This window comes from Oryctolagus cuniculus (assembly GCF_964237555.1).
Source record: "Oryctolagus cuniculus chromosome 17 unlocalized genomic scaffold, mOryCun1.1 SUPER_17_unloc_1, whole genome shotgun sequence".
Classification (NCBI taxonomy): domain Eukaryota; kingdom Metazoa; phylum Chordata; class Mammalia; order Lagomorpha; family Leporidae; genus Oryctolagus; species Oryctolagus cuniculus.
In genome coordinates this window covers 1,409,248-1,429,916 of record NW_027208202.1, presented here as the reverse complement: position 1 = coordinate 1,429,916, position 20,669 = coordinate 1,409,248, and positions in this window count along the sequence as shown.

Below are 20,669 nucleotides of genomic sequence, written 5' to 3'. Positions count from 1 at the left end.
GAGAGAAAGACAAATACAGAGAGAGAGAGAGAGAGAGAGAGAGAGAGAGAGAGAGAGAGATCTTCCATCTTTTGGTTCACTCCCAAATTGGCTGGAAGGGCTGGAGCTGTACCCATCTGAAGCCAGGAGCCAGGAGCTTCTTCCAGGTCTCCCACGCAAGTGCAGGGGTCCAAGGACATGGACATCTTCCACCACTTTCCCAGGCCATAGCAGAGAGCTGGATCAGAAGTAGAGCACCCAGGATTCAAACTGGCACCCAATATGGAGTGCTGGCACTGCAGGTGGTGGCTTTACCTATTATGCCACAGCACCGGCCCCTTGATTGGTTTTTAGCTTAGACTTTTTAATGATATTGCTTTGTAAACTCCATACAATACTATTCCCAGAATTAAATAAGGTATAAATGATATGATGTAAGGCATTTAGCCCCTTAACCTGCCTCCCTGAATACTCAGCTCTGTTAGCTCTGTGTCCCATTCCTTTTTTGTCTCTGTACTTGGTGAATTAAAAGACTGTGTAAAGTGATTTGAAAAGAACTCAAAGGGGTCAGCACTGTGGCACTGCTGCCAATTGGGGAGTGAACCAGCAGGTGGATGACCTCACTCTCTACCTCTCCTTCTCTGTGTAACTCTGACGTCCAAATAAATAAATAAATATTAAACAAAAGAACTGTAAACATCAATAAAACACAAATAAAAAAGGAATTCTCAAAACTGGATGTTAAACCATGCCTTCTACACCTCTGTTAAAAGTTACATTGTATTCATAGCCATCCATGATTTGGGAGAAGTTTCCAGGAACAAGGCAGTACATAAGATTTTTTCTGGAAGAGACAGAGGTTATGAGGGAGCCAGGATTTGGGGTAGGAAGCAGCAGTGGGTGTCACTCTGTAAATTCTAATTCAGGAAAGGAAGAACAGCAACTGATCCTTGAGATTTTGGGGTGGGAAGGACAGGAAGGAGGGACTTAACAAAAGCAAATGCCCTCTGGTGGTGGGCACCCACCCCAGCCTGTAGCCCTTGGGGAGGGCCAGCTGGTGTCTCTGGGATGCTGCGGCCTGGACTCCATTTCCCAGAGTCCCCAGGAGCTCTGACGTACTCTGTGTTCCAAATGCCTGTGCGCATGCGCGTTCTAGTGCCCACCTGTGGGGCTCTGAGTTGGACCAGAGGGAGTTCATTCCCAAATCAGGGTCAGCCCTGAGGGCTGTGCTGCTCCTTCTCGGGCATTTACTGCATCTCCTGCTCTGCACGTGCAATCCCAGGCAGTTTCTGAGCGCTCACCCCAAGCCTGCCTCCTGCTGATACTTCCCTCTTCATCATCCGCCTGTGGGTCCCACGTGCCAGGGACTCGTTCTGCACCGCACTCCCTGCTTCACCCCCCGTGGGTCCAGAAGAAAGGGTACCTGCTCCCGGGACTTGCTGCAGCAGGTTTGGGGTACAGGAAGGGGTGGGGGTGCGTGTGTGGGAGGATGGGTGCCAGGGTGGCTGGCAGCCCCCAGTGAGGCTCACTTCTCAGTGATCATGGCAGCTTCCCCTGAGGTTAGGGCTGGAATGCTCTAGGGATGCTGCGGCCTGGACTCCATTTCCCAGAGTCCCCAGGAGCTCTGGCCTAATCTGTGTTCTGAATGCCTGTGGGCCTGGGCGCGCTAGTGTCCTCGACTGCTGTTCTGTCTCCCACCTCTGCTTCCCAGGCTCCCAGCGCCCGGCCTGTCCTTTTTGGAACCTCACCCAAACTGCCCCTAAGGTGCTTTATTTAGTGGTTACAGAAGAGAGAGTGCAGCGTTCTGGGAACCTGCACACGCAGGGAAGGAAGGCAGGGAGGCTTCCACTCGCCAGTTAAATAAGCCTGGTTTGCACTGTGCATGGTCTCAGAATGCAGTCTGAGCCGGGCCTCCTCCTGTTTCCTGGGCTGGTTCCTGTGGGGTGGGGCTGCATGGCCTTCAGCTGAGAGCCTGGGGCAGCGGGGGGTGGGGTGGGAAGGAGGATCTGACTAGGATCTGCTCCGCTGCTCTCATCCTGCACCTCATCTTCCTGGTGGGGTCCCTGTGGACACACCTGACAGAAGTGGCCCTGAGTGTTCAGCTTTCTCCCAGAGGGAGCAGTGTGAAGCGTGTGCAGTAGCCTTGTGCATTGATCCCATTTTCATATTTAATTAACAGATTTTCCAATCTGGAATTTGAGGCTGTTACAGAAACCTGGTGTGGGAAAACTCCCTTCTTTCTAACAGGCACAAAGAGAGTGGAGGACTCAAGGGGTTTATATTGATGGCCCTGGGCTCAGCTGCAATGATTTTCTGAGAATTGAGCATAAATTCAAGTTTCTTAGAATATTTGTAGGATCATCAGCATCATACCTCAGCTGTTACAGCATTGGTGGGTTTAAATGCAGCCTACATGACTTAGGACCACATTTCCAAAGGTCAGTGGGTCCAGTATGTTTGTAAAAAAAGATGCCAGGGACAGATTTATGGGGACAGATTTATGACTGGAGTTTACAGAAGCAGAACTTAGGACATCTTCCCTCCCTAGACAAGATTTCAGTGGGCAGCTGTTTCACTCATTAATTGTGAGCATCCACTTTTCAAGTTTGTGTTGGATGGGGACCACTGCTCTCTCTTTTCTCAGTTTGTGGCCATATTTCTTCTGCAAGTCCATGGAATCGTAGCTGATGATTTCTTTGGCTGCTTTTCATTTTCTGTCCTCAGCTTTTGTTTTTTCCCCTGTTAGCAAGGCTGTCAACTGTTTTACCTGCCCGGATCCCTTTGTAAAGTGACAAGTGAACTAAAATTAATGCAAGTCTACTCTGTGGGTCAATAACTGGAGTTATGTTTTTAAAGAATTATTTATTCATTTGAAAGTCAGAGTTAAAAAGAGACAGGAGAGGCAGACAGAGAGAGAGATGTCTTCCATCCAGTGGTTCACTTCCCAATTGGCAGTAACAGCCGGTGCTGTGCTGATGTGAAACCAGTAGCCAGGAGGTTCTTCTGGGTTGGAGCTATTTTTTTAAATAATTATTTATTTGAAAGGTAGAGTTACAGAATAGCGGAAGCACAGATAGATGGCTGGAGCTGTTCTGATCCAAAACCAGGAGTCAGGAGCTTTGTCCAGGATCTTTAGGTGGGTTAAGGAGATGAGGGATTTGGGCCATCTTCCAGGCCACAGCTGAGAGCTGGATGGGATGTGGAGCAGCCAGGATTCTAACCCGCACCCATATGGGATGCTGACACTGCAGGCAGTAGCTTTACACACTGTGCAACAGTGCTGCCCACTAACTGGAGTTCTCTTAATCATAGTTTGCAAAAAATGGAGAATTACAGCATCATGAATATAGATTAGTAACAGTTTTTGTCTGCCCAGTACTTTACAGTTCCCCAGTGATCCACTGAGAATCATATTCTATGCTGTGTAATTAAGAAGGCCAGTTACTTGTCTTATTTTGGGTTCTATGTTTAAACCCATGACATTTTTGACATGGGAGGATTTTAGTTCTATATTTTCATAGAGACTGGTCTGTGGAAGCATCTATAGAAGTTATAACTGTGAGAGTGGTAAGAGAGAAGAGGGGAAGAAATAAGTGCCCCTTACCCCCCACAGAGATGTCCACATAGTGGAGTAGATGTGCCCTTGAAAACTATGGCTGACTTTCCGTGACAAACTGTGTTTGAGTGCTTCACATGTTCTGATAGAAAGGTATTGTCACCAGGCTGCTACTTTATTTATTTATTTTTAAGGATTGATTTATTTATATGAAAATCAGAGTTGCACACAGAGAGAAGGAGAGGCACAGAGAGAGAGAGAGAGAGAGAGAGAGAGAGAGAGACCTTCCATAGGATTCATTCCCGCAATGGCTTCTTTGCAGTGAACTTTGCTCAGTTCCTGGCCTATACCTCCAAACCTTTCCTTTAACGTAGTACTTTGCCATATAGTAGCCCATGAAAACTGCAGACTGCATAAATCAATGAATATTTTGAGGATTGTGATTTTTTAGAGGAACACCATGAGACAGAAGGAATAAAACAAAACAAAACAAAACAAAACAAAAGTATCCCCAGTATATACAAGGTATACTGTTTTTGCAAGCCACAGAGAAGAGGGAGAAGAAGGAAAGTAGTGAGACTGGAAAGTTTGTGGCAAAGGTAATAGGCACTGGTCAAGAATTTAACAGGCCCATTAGGAAAACATTAAGGTTTCCTTACTTTCATGTAGACTCTGCACTCTAGAGGTGAACAGGGTCCTCTAAACCCACTTGTTACACATGAAAACCCAAGGATTGTCTACTCCCAGAGATGGAGTCTGCTATTGGTTTTGATTTACATTTCCCTAACAGCTAGTGACATTGGTATATTCACATGTGTCTTGACCATTTAGATTTCTTCTTCCTAGAAACATCTATTCTGATCATTGCCCATTTCTTAACTGTACATTTTGCTTCTTCTTTGGGGTTTTTACAGTTCTGTATATGTAAGTTCTGCCTATCAATCTTTTTTCATATTCAGAGTTTTCAATGTTTTCTACCATTCTGTTCATTGTATCTTCACTCTGATGATTACTTTGTTGTGAAGATGTATCTTAATTTGATACACTCAAATTTGTATGTTTTTATTTTTGTTACTTGTGCTTTTGGACTCTTACCCAAAACTGTTGTCTATGCTAATGCTTTACAGTTTCTCCTATGATTACTTAGTTTTGGTTTTATATTTAGACTTTTAATTCACCTTGAGTTGCTTTTACATAGTGTATGAGGTGTTGGGGTATATTTTCAGGCTTCTACATATGGATAATCACTTTCCTCTAGAGCATTTGCTAATTGATTGTTCTTTCTCCTGTTTGTTTTATTTCCTTTGTTAAATGTGAGTTGCCTGTAGAAAAGTCGCTTTATTTTGACTACCTATTTTCCACTGAACTATGTGTCTGTTTTTACAAAAGTACAAACACTGCTTCTATTTTTTTAAAGATTTAGTTATTTATTTGAAAGGCCAGACACTTCTTCCAAGTCTCTCATGTGGGTGCCAGCACCCAAGAACATGGGCCATCTTCCACCAATTTCCTAGGTGCATTAGTAGGGAGCTGGATTGAAAGTGGAGCACCTGGTCTCCCAGCAGCACCATATGGGATGCATTCACAGCAGGTCATAGCTCTAACCCATTGCATCACAGCACCAGCCCCTTCCTTATTTATTTCTGTGGGGAGCAACGCGGACTAGACTAAGTTACTGGAATTAAGACTTATTCTATGCATCTGCTCTCCCACAATATGGCGCTGAGAAGGGAAACAGCTTCTACACAGCTGCCTCCAGTTCAACCAATAAACTGTAGGACCTGTTCCTGATTGGAGGAGAGCAGCGTACTCGGCGTGTGGGTAGCAGAGTTGGGATTGGTGGAAGAGGACTATAAAGGAGGAGAGAGACAACATGCACCAGGAACATCTAAGGGGAACACCTGTGCAGCCCCCGAGAGAGCCGGCCGGCGGTGTGCCGCTCCCCTGCGGAAGTGGGGAAAGTGGCCAGGGGGAACTGCCCTTCCACGGAGGTGGAAGGGACAGTAGCCAACCCGGGAAGAACCAGCAGCAAACCCGGAAAGGGCCGAGCAGACGAAAGAGCAACGCAGGGTCCTGTGTCGTTCCTCCACGAAGACGGGGAGCGACATAATGGTGCCGTGACTCGGATAGGAAAATTAGGAGGGAAGAAACAGGAAGAAGTGGAAAATACCGGAGAGACTAGCAAAGAGCCTAGGGAAAAGCCGGACAGAAAAGGTGCCGGAAGAAGCTATTGAAAGCCTAGGCATAGACTCGGATACGGACTGTGGGAAAGAAGTTAGGATTTAAAGTGAAAGCAAGAAGAAACTTAGACTCAGATACGGACTGCAGGTTGAAAGTGAAAGTGAAACCTATAAGAAACTTAGACTTGGATACGGACTGTGGGGAGAGGCCAGGAGAAATGAGGGAGGAATATTGTTGGAAGAAAACTTAGGGAAACATACCGGGTAGAGAAAAATGTTAGGGAGGATGAAGCCGCGAGTGCAGGCCGAGGCGGAGACGTAAGCCAGCTTGGAATTCTTCAAGTCATCCTGGGGAGCAAGAGGCAAAAATCTGGAACCAGAGGCAGAGATGTGGGCCGCCAGCTTGGAATTCGCCAGGTTAGTCCGGGGAACTTGGATTGAATGCTAGTGGCGGAAACGTAAGCTACACTGTGTGACTTGCGGAAGCTGCCGCATGCAGAGAGAGCACGGGGCGTGAATAGATAGGGAACCTGGGACTGGCGCGGAGGCCGTGGTGCAGGCACGAAGGGGCGCGGAGACCACAGAGCGTGCGCGCAGAGCTGGGAACCTGCCGCTGGGCGGGCGCCGGGAAGCCGCGCAGATGAGAGAAGCGCGGGCTGAAGCGGCTCAGAGCCGGGAAGCCGCCGAGAAGCAGCCTTGGGGCGGGCGCCGGGAAGCCGCAGGGATAAGAGAAACAGAAGTTTAGAAGTAAAATGAAAGAAATAGGAATGCTGGAAGATGGAAGTGAAATGGGAGAAATAGGAATGCCCGGAGATAGAGAAATAGAGAGAAGTGGGGCCTCCCCTCAACATGGCAATGAGAGAGCTTGGATTCGGTCTGCCTGATTAGACGTAAGTACCTGCTGGCGGCTAGCAGCTTACCCGCTGCAGGTCACCGAAGACAGGCACGTTATCAACACCAATAAGTCTCCCCGCAATACGGCAATGAGAAGGCTTGGATTCGGTTTGCCTGATAGGGCTTGTAAGCACCTGCATGCAGTTCTAGCAGAGCAGAGCATGCGCTGCAGGGCACCAAACTCAGGCACGCATCAGCGCCTAAAAACCTCCTCACAACATGGCGAAGAGAGGGCCCGGATTCGGTTTGCCTGATTGATATGGCTTGTAAGCACCTGTGGGCAACTCTAGCAAGCAGAGCAGAGTGTGTGCCACGGGGCACCGAAGACAGGCGCATATCAACGACAAAAATAAAAAGAAAGGGGGATCTGTGGGGAGCAACGCGGACTAGACTAAGTTACTGGAATTAAGACTTATTCTATGCATCTGCTCTCCCACAATATGGCGCTGAGAAGGGAAACAGCTTCTACACAGCTGCCTCCAGTTCAACCAATAAACTGTAGGACCTGTTCCTGATTGGAGGAGAGCAGCGTACTCAGCATGTGGGTAGCAGAGTTGGGATTGGTGGAAGAGGACTATAAAGGAGGAGAGAGACAACATGCACCAGGAACATCTAAGGGGAACACCTGTGCAGCCCCCGAGAGAGCCGGCCGGCGGTGTGCCGCTCCCCTGCGGAAGTGGGGAAAGTGGCCAGGGGGAACCGCCCTTCCACGGAGGTGGAAGGGACAGTAGCCAACCTGGGAAGAACCAGCAGCAAACCCGGGCAGGGCCGAGCAGACGAAAGAACAACGCAGGGTCCTGTGTCGTTCCTCCACGAAGACGGGGAGCGACAATTTCTGCAGTGATCTTTCATTATTCATGTTTTTCTGCTGCCCTGCAACTTGACTCATTCTTGTTTTTTTGTGGGTCCTGGGGAATGGTGGTAGGTTGCTTCTGGGATATGTTTGTTTACATTAGTAGATACTTGGTAATCTAAAGTCATAGATTTTAGTTTCCATGTTTCTCTGCTAATCATGAGGACCTTCTAGATGACTGCAGAAAATGCTGGCAGAAATGAGGATGTATTAATTTGCTAACAAAATACCACAGATACTGTGATTTAAATCATGGAATTTTCCCTCTGAGGGTTGTGGAGGTTGAAACTACAAAATCAAGGTTCTAATAGCCTTGATTTTTCCAGAAGCCTCTCTCCTGATGTGACAGAAATATATATCATTTGACCTGCTTAAAAGCACTTTCTTCAGGTAGAGTCATGTTGGTGGTTAGCACATCAGTGTTTGAGTTTTAGGGAGGCACATTTCAGTGCATAATAGCAAAAGGGTTCCTGTGGTCTACTTCAATGACAGCCAACTCTAAGGACAGAAATTTTGAGATCAGTGTTAGGATTTCTTACAGTATTACTGTCAGTGCTATCTCCATCAAATGTGCATTCATGTACACACACAAAACTACCTGTACACATAAATGCATTCTACAGTGGAAATGCCTGATGGTTGTGTAAAGGTAACATCAATATAATAATCCATAACATGGCCTATAAGCAGATATTAAAAAGAGAATTAGAAAGTATGACAACAAAATCTGCAGGTACCTATATTTATGTACATGTATGATATTCAATATTAATAGTTGCTAAAGGAAGAATACTGATGTGTGGGAAATAAAAGCTAAACCTTACCTTACAATATTGCAGCCTAGTCTACATGAAAGATGTCTTCCTAAAATATTTCACTGGCCCACTCTGTGGCACAGTAGATTAAGCCTCCACCTGCAGCACCAGCATCCCATGTGGGCACCAGTTTGAGTCCCTGCTTCTGCACTTCCAATCCAGCTCTTTGTGAATGGCCTAGGAAAGCAGTGGAATATGGCCTGAATGCTTGGGCCCCGCACCCACATGGGAGACCTGGAGAAAGCTGCTGACTCCTGGCTTCTGGCACCTGGCTTCAGATTGGCCCAGCTCCAGCTATTGTGGCCACTTAAGGGGTGAACCAGTGGATAGAAGACGTCTCTTTCTCTTCCTCTCTATATCTGTAACTCTGCCTCACAATAAATTAATAAATTTTTCAAAAACCTTTCACATTTTAAATTTTTTACTCTTTAAATATTTATTTATTTGAAAGTCATAGTTATAGAGAGGAGAGATTGGTCTTCCATCTGACATTCACTCCCTAATTGGTTGCAACTGCTGGAGCTGTGCCAATCCAAAGCCAGGAGCCAGGAACTTCTTCCAGGTCTCCCAGATGGATGCAGGGGCCCAAGGACTTGGGCCATCTTCTGCTGCTTTTCCAGGCCATAGCAGAGGGCAGAATCAGAAGTGGAGCAGCCAGGTATCGAACCAGCGCCCATATGGGATGAAGGTGCTTCAGGCCAGGGCATTAATCTGCCCTGCTACAGCGCCAGCCCAACATTTTAAATTTCTGATACTCTAAACTAGCTCAGGACTACATTACATGTAGGAAAGACACATTCACAAATTATAAATCTAGTGCATTGGAGCAGAAATTTTAACAAATACTTGTGATTTTCTCAGCATTATATACTAAATTAATGACATAATGAGTCATTGTCAGAGTTTTAGCTCTTTGACAGCCACTTATAATACTTTTTCAAATTTATTGCTAGTGTGTTCTTTTCAACACATGCCCTGGATTTTACCAGTTTAGTGAACATGGAGTTGCCTATTATAGGATTTGCATTTTAATGCATTTTAATGGCACATGTAATCAATATCTGAAAAGCCTCCAACACATAAATAATAACATGAATCAGGGTTTTTTTTAAAAGATTTATTTATTGATTTGAAAGTCAGAGTTGCACCAACAGAGGAGAGGCAGAGAGAGGGAGAGAGACATAGATAGATAGAGAGGTCTTCCATCTGCTGGTTTACTCCCAGTTGGCTGAAGCCAGGAGCCAGGAGCTTCTTCTGGGTCTCCCACATGTATTCAGGAACCCAAGGACCTGGGCCACCTTCTATTGCTTTCCCAGGCCCTAGCAGAAAGCTGGATCAGACGTGGAGCAGCTGGGACTTGAACTGGCACCCATATGGGTTGCCAGCACTGCAGGCAACAGCTTTACCTGTTATGCCAAAGTGTCGGTCCCACATTGCATCTTTTTAAGATGATATAGATGGGGCCAGTGCCGTGGCTCAATAGGGTAATCCTCTGCCTTGCAGCACCAGCACACCGGGTTCTAGTCCCAGTTGGGGTGCCAGATTCTGTCCTGGTTGCCCCTCTTCCAGGCCAGCTCTCTGCTATGGCCCAGGAGTGCAGTGGAGGATGGCCCAATTCCTTGGGCCCTGCACCCACATGGGAGACCAGGAAAAGCACCTGGCTCCAGGTTTCGGATCAGCGCGATGCGCCAGCCACAGCACGCTGGCCGTGGTGGCCATTGGAGGGTGAACCAATGGCAAAAGAAAGACCTTTCTCTCTGTCTCTCTCTCTCACTGTCCACTCTCCCTTAAAAAAAAAAGATGATATGGAAGTAAGTTCATGAGAAAGTATTAGCATAGTAGGAGCCAATAGATATAGATGATTCAGGATGCCTCATTAGGAATGGTGATGTTAATTTTCTTATAAAATAAATAAATATAAAATCAAATATGGTCAGACATAAATGAAGACTAAATTTTATTAGTGTTGATCCAGAAAACACTGATCAGGTCTTTTCCTTCTAGTGTTAAGTTTATATTTTAGAATTCATATTAAGTGAACAAATTTCATGTAATTTATATATATAGATTTAAGACCAAAATGATACATCCTACTCTATCTTCCTTTGCCTCATATACTTCCAATTCCCTCTTTCTTGTTTTATTTTCTTTTAATTTTTACAACTGCATGCTTTGAGTTTATTTTAGAATCACAAGCTTTAACCTTCTACAAAATAAAAAATTCAGCACGTAGTAGCAGAAATATCAATGAGTATATTTTCTATACTCTATCAAAGAGTACAGAAAGGGGCTATGAACAATACTCAAATCTCAAAATATCAATTTAACTCAGATGCTACTTTTTGTTGTCTATATATTAATTACCACCAATCAGAGAAAACATATGGTATTTGTCTTTTGGGGACTGGCTTCTTTCACGAAGCATAATTGTTTCCAGTTGCATCCATTTAGTTGCAAAAGATAGGATTTCATTCTCTATTATGGCTGAATAGTATTTTACACTGTATATATAGCTCATATTCTTTTTCCAGAAACCAGCTAATGGACATCTGGGTTGATTACATGTTAGATATTGTGAATTGAGCTGTCATAAACATGAGGGTAAAGATAACGCATGCATATTCGATTTCATTTCTTTTGGATAAATTCCCAGGATTGGGATGGCAGGATCATTATGGTATATCTGTTTTCAGATTTCTGAGGAACTTTTATACTGCCTTCCATAATGTCTGTACTAGCTTCATTCCCACCAACAGTGGGTTAGGATACCTTTTTCTCTACCTCTCCACCAGCCTTTATTGTTTGTTGACTTTTTCAAAAGAATTCTTTATTTGAAAGGTGGAGTTACAGAGAGGGAGAGGCAGAGGCAGAGAGACATATGTATTTTATCTGCTAGTTTATTCTCCATATGGCCCAACAGGTGGTGCTGGTCCAATCTGAAGCCAGAGTTAGAAGCATCTCCCTGGTCACCCAAGTGGGTGCAGGGACCCAGGCACTTGGGCCATCTTCTGCTGCCTTTCCAAGCACATTAGCAGGGAGCTGAATCAGAAGCAGAGCAGCAAGAACTCAAAATGGTATTCATGTGGGATTCTAGCACTGCAGGCAGCAGCTTAACCTGCTGCACAAAACCTCCCTCCCCTGACTTTTGGTTTCTGTATGAGAGCCATTCTAATTGGGTGAGGCAAAAGGTCATTGTGGCTTTTATTTGCAGTCCTCTGGTGGCTATTCCTGACATGTTTTCATGTGTCTGCTTGCTAATTGAAATCCATCCTTGGGAAAATGCCGATTTATATCCTTTGCCCATTTCTTGACTGGATTGTTTGTTGTTGAGTCTTGAACTCCTTCTAGATAGATTCTGGATATTTTACTTTTTCAGTTGCCTAGTTTGCAAATATTTTCTTCCATTCTGTCAGTTGCTTCATCTTGTTGAATGCTTACTTTGCAGTTCAGAAGGTTCTTAGCTTGATGTAATCCCATTTGAGTATTTATACTTTTCTTCTGTGCTTCTGGGAGCTTTTTCCAAGAAGGCTTTGGCGATGCCAATATCTTGCAGAGTTTCCCTCTAGGAATTTGATGGTATCACATCATAGATTTAGATCACTGATCCATTTACAATGTATTTTATATAAGTTGTAAGGTAGAGATCTTGTTTCATTTTTCTGCATCAGAAGGTCAAATTTTCCCAGCACCAGTTTTGAAGGTTGTTCTTTGTCCAGGGATTTCTTTTAGATCATTTGTCACAAATTAGTTGGTTATGGATTTGTGGATTTATTTCTGGGGATTCTACTCTGCTTCATTCATCTACATGACTTTTTGGTGCCAGTACCAGGCTCTTTTGATTATAACTGTCTTGTAATAGGTCTTCAAGTTTGGTATTGTGAGTCTTCCAACTTTGTTTTTGTTGTTTAAGATTCCTCTAGCTATTGGGGGTCTCTTGCATTTTCATACCAATTTTAGGATTATTTTCTCTATATCTCAGAAGAGTGTTGTTGGTATATTGATTGGGATCATATTGAATCTGTAATTGCTTTTGGGGGCTGGTGCTGTGGTGTACTAGATTGAGCCTCTGCCCGCCACACTGGCATATCACATGGGCATCAGTTTGTATCCTGGCTGCTCCTCTAATGATCCAGCTCTCTGTGAATGGGCTGGGAAGTCAGTGGAAAATGGTTCAAGTACTAAGTTCTCTGCACCCACATGGGAAACCCTGGAGAAACTCCTGGCTCCTTGCTTCAGATCAGCCCAGCTCCAGGTATTGTGGTCATTTGGATTCAATTAGCAATGTTTTTTATGAGGATTTTTGCATCTATGTTCATCAGGGATATTTTTCTTTCTTTTTTTTAAATTTTTTTATTTGACAGCTAGAGTTACACACAATGAGAGAGAGAGAGAGAGAGAGAGAGAGAGAGAGAGAGACAGGGAGAAAGGTCCTCCCTTCACTGGCTCACTCTCCAAATGGCCACAGTGGCCAGAGCTGTGTTGATCTGAAGCCAGGAGCCAGATGCCTCTTTCTGGTCTCCCATGCGGGTGCAGGGGCCCAGGCACTTGGGCCATCCTCCACTGCCCTCCCAGGCCAGAGCAAAGAGCTGGACTGGAAGAGGAGCAACCAGGACCAGAACCAGCACCCACATGGGTTGCCAGCTCTGCAGGTGGAGGATCAATTCAGTGTGCCATGGCAACGGCCCCCATCAGGGATATTTTTCTATAGTTCTCTTTCTCCACTGTATCTTTTTCTAGTTTAAGAATTAAGATGATGCAGGCTTAATAGAAGGAATTTGAGAGGATTGTCTCTCTTTGAATTGTTTTTGAATAGTTTGAGAAGAATTGGAAGTAGTTCTTCTTTAAATGTACAGTAGAATTCAATAGTGAGGCTGTCTGATCCTGGACTTTTCTTTGTTGGGAGGGTCTTTATTACTCATCCAATCTCTGTCTTGGTTTTTGATCTGTTTAGCTTTTCTGTGAGTCTTCATGACTCAATTTTGGTACACTGTGTGTGTCCAGGAATCTGTTTATTTCTTCTAGGTGTTCCAATTTGTTAGCCATCACAACAGATGCCCACATCCTATATTGCAGTGCTAATCTGAGTTGGGCACTCCACTTCCAAATGAGTTTCATGTTAATATCCCTGGGAAACAATGGATGATGGCTCAAATTCTTTGATTCCTGTCATCTAATTTAGAGAACTGTAACCTAAATGGGGACTTGAGAACCTGGTCTTGCACAGTTGTAGCCATATAGAAAGTGAACCAGCAAATGGGAGATCTCTATGCTTCTCTTTCCTTCTTTCTTTGTCTCTGTGTCTCTCTGCCTTTTTTTATCATATTAAAATATTTAATTATTTATTTGAAAGTGTTACAGAGAAAGGAAGAGACAGAAATCTTCCACCACCTAATTCATTTTTGAGATGACTTCTATAGCCAGAGTGTGGCCAGGTTGAAACCAGGAGCTTCTCCTCTGATGTGTGTGACAGTAGCCCAGGCACTTGGGCCATCTTCCACTGCTTTTAAGTCCATTGGCAGGGCACTGGATCAGAAGTGGCATAGCTGGTACTTGAACTGGTGCACATACAGGATGCCAATGTAACAGATAGCAGCTTTGTCCACTGCACCACAACACCAGCTCCTCTTTCTGCCTTTTGAATAAATAAATTTTTTGAAAAAGAACTTAAGATAGGAAAAGTCATCATGACTGAGCATTGGCAAATATATTTAAAAGATCTATTTATGCATTTGAAAGTCAGTGCTAGAAAGAGAGAGTGGGAGAGGTTGATCTTCCTCCTGGTTTGTTCACTCCTCAAATGGCTGCTATGACTGTGGCTAAACCAGACTGATATCAGGAGCCAGGGGCTTTTTCCAGGTCTCTCACATGGGTGCAGGAGCCCCAATATTTGAGTCATCCTGTGCTGCTTTCCCAGACACGTTAGCAGGAAACTGGATCAGTTTGGACCATTAATGTCTATGATAGTCTCCTTGCAGTTAAAGGATTTAGACTACATCTCAATTATGGGTGGGCCAAGAACAACAGCTTCCAATTGTCCAAGGTTTGGACTAGATGGGTTCTAAGAAATTTTGTTAAAATAGTTATTAATCATAACTCTCAGTTTAAGCTTTTCTTACTAATTTTTCATTTTTGCTGTTATTAATATCTAACAGTAAATTGGGTCTCTGGATTGCAACAGATGAAAGCATCCACTAACAGTAATAAGGTTAACAGGCAGCAGAATGGTGTCCTCTGAACCTAAATAGTTTTTCTTGTTTGGTAGAGGAGTTACATCCTGCATTACTGACATAGATAGTAGGTATTGAGCCCATTCTTCTGCCAAATGGAGAATGCCACATTTTGGTCCATCATATATATACATACATATACATATTATAAATATATCAAATATATAAAGATTTACTTATTTATTTGACAGATATAGTTATAGACAGTGAGAGAAAGAGACAGAGAGAAAGGTCTTCCATATGCTCGTTTACTCCCCTAATGACTGCAATGGCTGGGGCTGGGCCAATCTGAGCCAGGAGCTTCCAGGTCTCTCACATTTTTGCAGGGACCAAGGCACTTACCATCTTCTACTGCTTTCCCAGGCTATTGCAGAGAGCTGGCTGGGAAGAGGACCAGTGGGGACTAGAACTAGTGCACATATGGGATGCTGGCACTGCAGGTGGAGGATTACACCACTGCACCACAGTGCCGGCCCCAGTCCACCCTTTATTAAGGAGACCTCAGTGTCGCTCCCCATCTTCGTGGAGGAACGACACAGGACCCTGCGCTGTTCTTTCGTCTGCTCGGCCCTTTCCGGGTTTGCTGCTGGTTCTTCCCGGGTTGGCAACCAACCCTTCCACCTCCGTGGAAGGGCGGTTCCCCTGCCACATTCCCCACTTCCGCGGGGGAGCGGCACACCTCCGGCCGGCTCTCTCGGGGGCTGCACAGGTGTTCCTCTTAGATGTTCCCCTTAGATGTTCCTGGTGCATGTTGTCTCTCTCCTCCTTTATAGTCCTCTTCCACCAATCCCAACTCTGCTACCCACATTCCGAGTACGCTGCTCTCCTCCAATCAGGAGCAGGTCCTGCTGTTTATTGGTTGAACTGGAGGCAGCTGTGTAGAAGCTGCTTCTCCCTTCTCAGCGCCATATTGTGGGAGAGCAGATGCATAGAATAAGTCTTAATTCCAGTAACTTAGTCTAGTCTGAGTTGCTCCTCACACCTCAGTAACCATGCTCAGGTTTTACTGTCCTATATTCACGGCCAAAGTCCTAGCAGACAACATGGTTTGGAGAATCATAGGCACAAAATGTGTAGGAACTTCATTTCCCATATGGCACAGTTAATAACAAGGATCCAAGAGGGAAATTACTTGCATCATAGTCTTTGAGAACTAATGGACATCACAGGTGATCTAGAGAATTTAGAAGTTTTGTGAGCGCCTAGAGTGAAAAAGTCACTGGGAGCACAAGGACAGTGCCTGGAGTTTATTTTGATGGATTTTAGCCCCTTTCATCAGAGGGAGGCCCATATAAGCTGGACTGATTTGTAACATCAGTGACAATTAATTTTGTAAATGAGGTATGCATTGCACTAAAACCCAAGTAGGATGATTAGGCTTGTATGTACTTGAGAAGCCTGTCAGATCACCTCATTCATGGAGCTTGTCATCTATGTGATGCATGCTTGTGTTCCTGAGAAGTGGTGGGTGTGGTTAATTTTTTTTGCAAAAATTCTGTTTGATGGCAAAGTCAATGAGGTGTCCATGTATACATCAGAAGAAGTATCTTTTCAAGGTGAAGGCAAACTGAGACGGAGGGGCTTTTGGAAAAACTTTGAACAAAACACATTTGCCATACCTGGTTAAGACACATCATTTATCTAATGAGATGCAACAGATATGTTAACATTAGGTATAAGGTACAATGGACATGTTAGATGGCATATAAAAATATGATTTTAGTAATCTATCGTGAGGTGCTATTTTTTTTACAGGATTTAGCAGATAAAATTGGGACACCTAATGGGGAATAGCTGGAGTAATCACCTTTTTGTTAATTAAATATGAGATAATAAATGTTAGTGTATGAAGACATTGAGTTTCCTTTTATTGGGCCATATTTGTTATTTTAATCTGGGATCTGTGAATTCTCATTTTCTCTAGCCAAGTTGTATCTTAAAAACTTGATTTTATTCCTCATCATGTTAACTCTGCCACTTCTGGGATTTTTTAGTACATCTGACAATTGGAAATGGAGACAATAGTATAGTTAAAATGAGATATACCAAGTAAAGTATTTATTTTTCTTCTGATACATGTTTTGGAATTCTTCTAAAATTCCTATTGAGTGCCCTTGTTAAATTTAGTTGAATCCCTGGTTAAGACTCATTGGAGCCACTCTACTGATTGCACCTATGAAACTTTGTTCATAAATGCATATAGAACCTGGGAAAGTTGATGTATATCTTATGCTGTAGAGACATAAGATGGAACATCTTTTTTATCCTTTTTCATTATATAATTTAAAAACAAATTTTAGGTTTTCAATAGGATCAAATTATGTACTTTTCAGAAATGTACACATGCAGACCACTATAATTTATGATTTTATGTTTTCCTTCTTCAGATTTTTAAAAATCTTTACTGAGATTAGTGCTGTTATATAGCAGGTCAAGCCCAGCTCTGGTCATTGTGGCCAGTTGGGAGTGAACCAGTGGGTAGAAGGTATCTCTGTCTCTGCTTCTCCCTATCTGTAACTCTTCCTCTCAGATACATAGATAGATTGATCGATAGATAGACAAATAAATAAATCCTGTAAATATTTAAAAATAAAAAAGAAAACTGTCCTCCCTCAATTTGCAGAATAAAGTCACTGAGTTCAGAGATGATACAGGAATTTGAACAGCACAATTCAGACATTATATCTAGTAAAAACTGACCAAAAGCTGTGGGCCAAGTGTCAGTGCCCATTTACAGTACCACTCAAATCCTCAAGAACTTGATCATAATTTCATGTCCATTCTCATTTATACAGGAAAAGGAGAAAAGCGGGAGTTCTGTGGCACCTCTATATCTGTCTCTCTGCCTATTTTGTCATAGAAACTACAAGTTAAGTGCAAATCTCAAAAAATAAAGTTTTAATAAATATGTAACTAAATGAAGTGATTCATAGATGAATTTCAGGAATTACCAGGTAGTGCAATTTTAAATATTCATGAAGATTTTAGAAGGCACTCAGCCCAACTTCCAGCCATTTTAATCTACTGAATGTATTCAAATAAATTTCCTTACTGTGAAATAGGATGCATTGATAGCTGAAAAATTGCTTTAGTAGGTAAAATCAAGCATCATTTTACAAGATTAAAAATGGGTTGTTCAGGAAGATTGGTTTCTTTGAATATTTTAAGTTACAAAGAATCCTTGGAGTCTTTTCCTGAGTATCTGTAAGAATTATATATTTAAGGGGGCTGGTGTTTTTGTGCAGCAGGTGAAAGCCCTAGCCTGCAGTGCTGCCATCTCATATAGGGCCTGATTGGAGTCCCAGCTGCTCCACTTCTGAACCTTGTTTCTGCTATGGCCTGGGAAAACAGTGGAAGATGGCCCAAGTCCGTGGGCCCCTGCAGCTGCATGGAAGACACAGAAGAAGTTGCTAGTTCCTGGCTTTGGATAGCTCAGCTCTGGTTGTTGTGGCCATTTGGGGAATGAACTAGCAGGTGAAAGACCTCTCTCTCTTGCTCTACCCCTCTCTATAACTCTGTCTTTCAAATAGTTAAAATGAAAAAAAAGCACAAGAAATATGAGAGGTTTTTAGAACCATATTTTAATTATGAGATTTAAAAATAATGATAAATTTAAATACAATTCCCAAGAATTCTTTCCACATTTGAATTTCTCCACTTATACTATGTTTCTTTCAGTTGTATATATGTCAAACATTAATGAGGACTTGATTATTATGTGGGTATCTCATGTGGTTAGACAAGTTCTGATGTATCCCCTCCGTGTCCCAGGAGGCTGATTTTCCAGCCGATACATGGATCATTTTCATTGCTTCCTAATGGAGATGTGCATTAGTATCTGTGAATCTAGCCTCATCTGCCCATGATGGCAGCAGGTCAGGATCATGGGAAATCTCCTCTGGCCTCTTTCTCAGCATGTGCCATTCCAACCACTCCCACCATCTTCACAGAATTCCTGACCCTGGGGTTTTCCTCATATACTCGAGCTGTGTGGTTGGTTTCTGTGTCTGTGGATGTTAGTGTGAGGGTGAAAGGAACCTTGGAGAGCAGGACAGGTGTCTGTCTCTTGGTGGCATAGGTGACAGTCATAGATCTGAGGTGTTAAGTTAAGTCATTCAGGTGCACCCTGTAGATCTTGGCTGGCCCAGGAAGGGACACCATTGCCACACCCTCAGTTCTGGAGCTGGAGAACGGGTGAATAAGGTTGAGACTATAAAGATATTTTTGTCAAAAATTGGTGCACTGAAAGAAGACCAATGTGTCTCCAGGTGTACAGAAGGCATCTCCAAAAGTTCTGTAGAGTCTGTTTCATCCGGGGCTGGTGCTGTGGTGCACTAGCTTAATCCTCTGTCTACAGTGCCAGCATCCCATATGGGTGCCAGTTCTAGTCCCAGCTGCTCCTTTTCACATCCAGCTCTCTGTTGTGGCCTGGGAAAGCAGGAGACAATGGCCCAGGTGCTTGGGCCCCTGTACCCATGTGGGAGCCCAGGAAGAATCACCTGGCTCCTGGCTTCAGATCAGCACAGCTCTGTCCATTGTGACCATTTTGAGTATGAACCAACAGAAGGAAGACCTTTCTCTCTGCCTCTCTCTCACTGTCTGCAATCCTACCTGTCAAATAAAGAAGGTTAAAAAAAAAGTAAAGTCTGTTTCATCTAAGATGGCAGTGGGATGGAGCTGGATGTTCAGGCCATATGGATGAAATGTGTGTGGGTGAATGTTGATTGCACTTCTGTCACTGTTTAGCTGTCTGTAAGATGAGTACATTAACACTGCTAGTGGAAAGTCCCTGCATTTCCTGAGAAATCCTTGTGAGGTGTGTGCAGGCTGACTTACACTATGTGGCAGTTGCATTTTTGGGGTTTCATGGTATGTCTTCTTATAGGAAAATATCTGTTTTCCTGCATTGTGTAGTCTGCCTTGCACTAATCTTTCAAGGTTACAGAACTTTATACAGGACCTAATTTGCAAAAATGTGGAAGTTTGGATACTCTGTGACAATCCCATTTGCAGAGAGAGAGAGAGAGAGTTGTCTTCCATTTGCTGATTTACTCTCCAACTGGCCACAATGGCCAGAGTTATGCCAATCCAAGCCAGTAGCCAGGAGCTTCTTCCAGGTCTCTGACACGGGTGCAGAGGCCCAAGGACTTAGGCCATCTTCTATTGCTTTCCCAGGCTCTAGCAGAGAGGTGGATCTGAAGTACAGCATCTGAGATTTGAACCGACACCCATATGGGATACAGGCAGCAGTTTTACCTGCTAAGCCACAGTGCCAGTCCCCAAAATAACTTTCATTAGTGTAAATTTTACTGAACATAATTTATTTCAACAATAACAAAGTTTTACTGTTTTTTTTTGTTACATTATCATTTAATAAAATTTTGGCAATGCTTTTATTGAACCAAGGATAAATTCTGGTTAATCTCTGCCACTTAATAGAGGTGGGAGCACTTGCCTATATATTTCCATGTTTAAACGCTTACTCCTCCACGGTGAAGTTGACATTTTCTCTATTTATGTATTCATGATTCTTTATTCATTCTATCACTCCTTTTTCTACAGTGCAATACAGAAGGAAAGCCAAGAAATTTTCTTTTAAATATTTGCATTCATGTTTTCTTCCAGATTCAGGGCACCTCCAGATATTTCAAAGAAAATTAATACATCAGCTGCTAATTGTGTACTTTTTAAAACATATTTATTTTATACATTTGAAAGACAGAGTCACAGAGAGTGCTAGGAAAAGAGAGCGAGAGAGAGAAAGAGTCTTCCATGTGCTGGTTCATTCCCCAAAAGGCCACAAAGGTCAGAGCTGAGCCAATCTACAGACAAGAGGCAGGAGATTCTTCTGCGTCTCCCACATAGTTGCATGGGTCCACGCACTTGAGTCATCCTCCAGTACTTTCCCACTCATTAGCAGGAGCAGGATTTGAGGTGAAGAAGCCAGGACTCAAACTGGCACTCATATGGGATGCTGGCTTTGTGGGCTGGGGCTTTAGCCCACTGTGCACTAGCCACTCCAAGTGGTTTTCTTAATTATTCCCCAGCTTGCTGTCTGTTTTCATTTTAGATTTATAATAATTTATGAATGAAAATGGAAAAATAAAGATAAATTTTATTCTCAGGGAATATATGAAAACAAGATGAATGATGAAGTTGTCATGA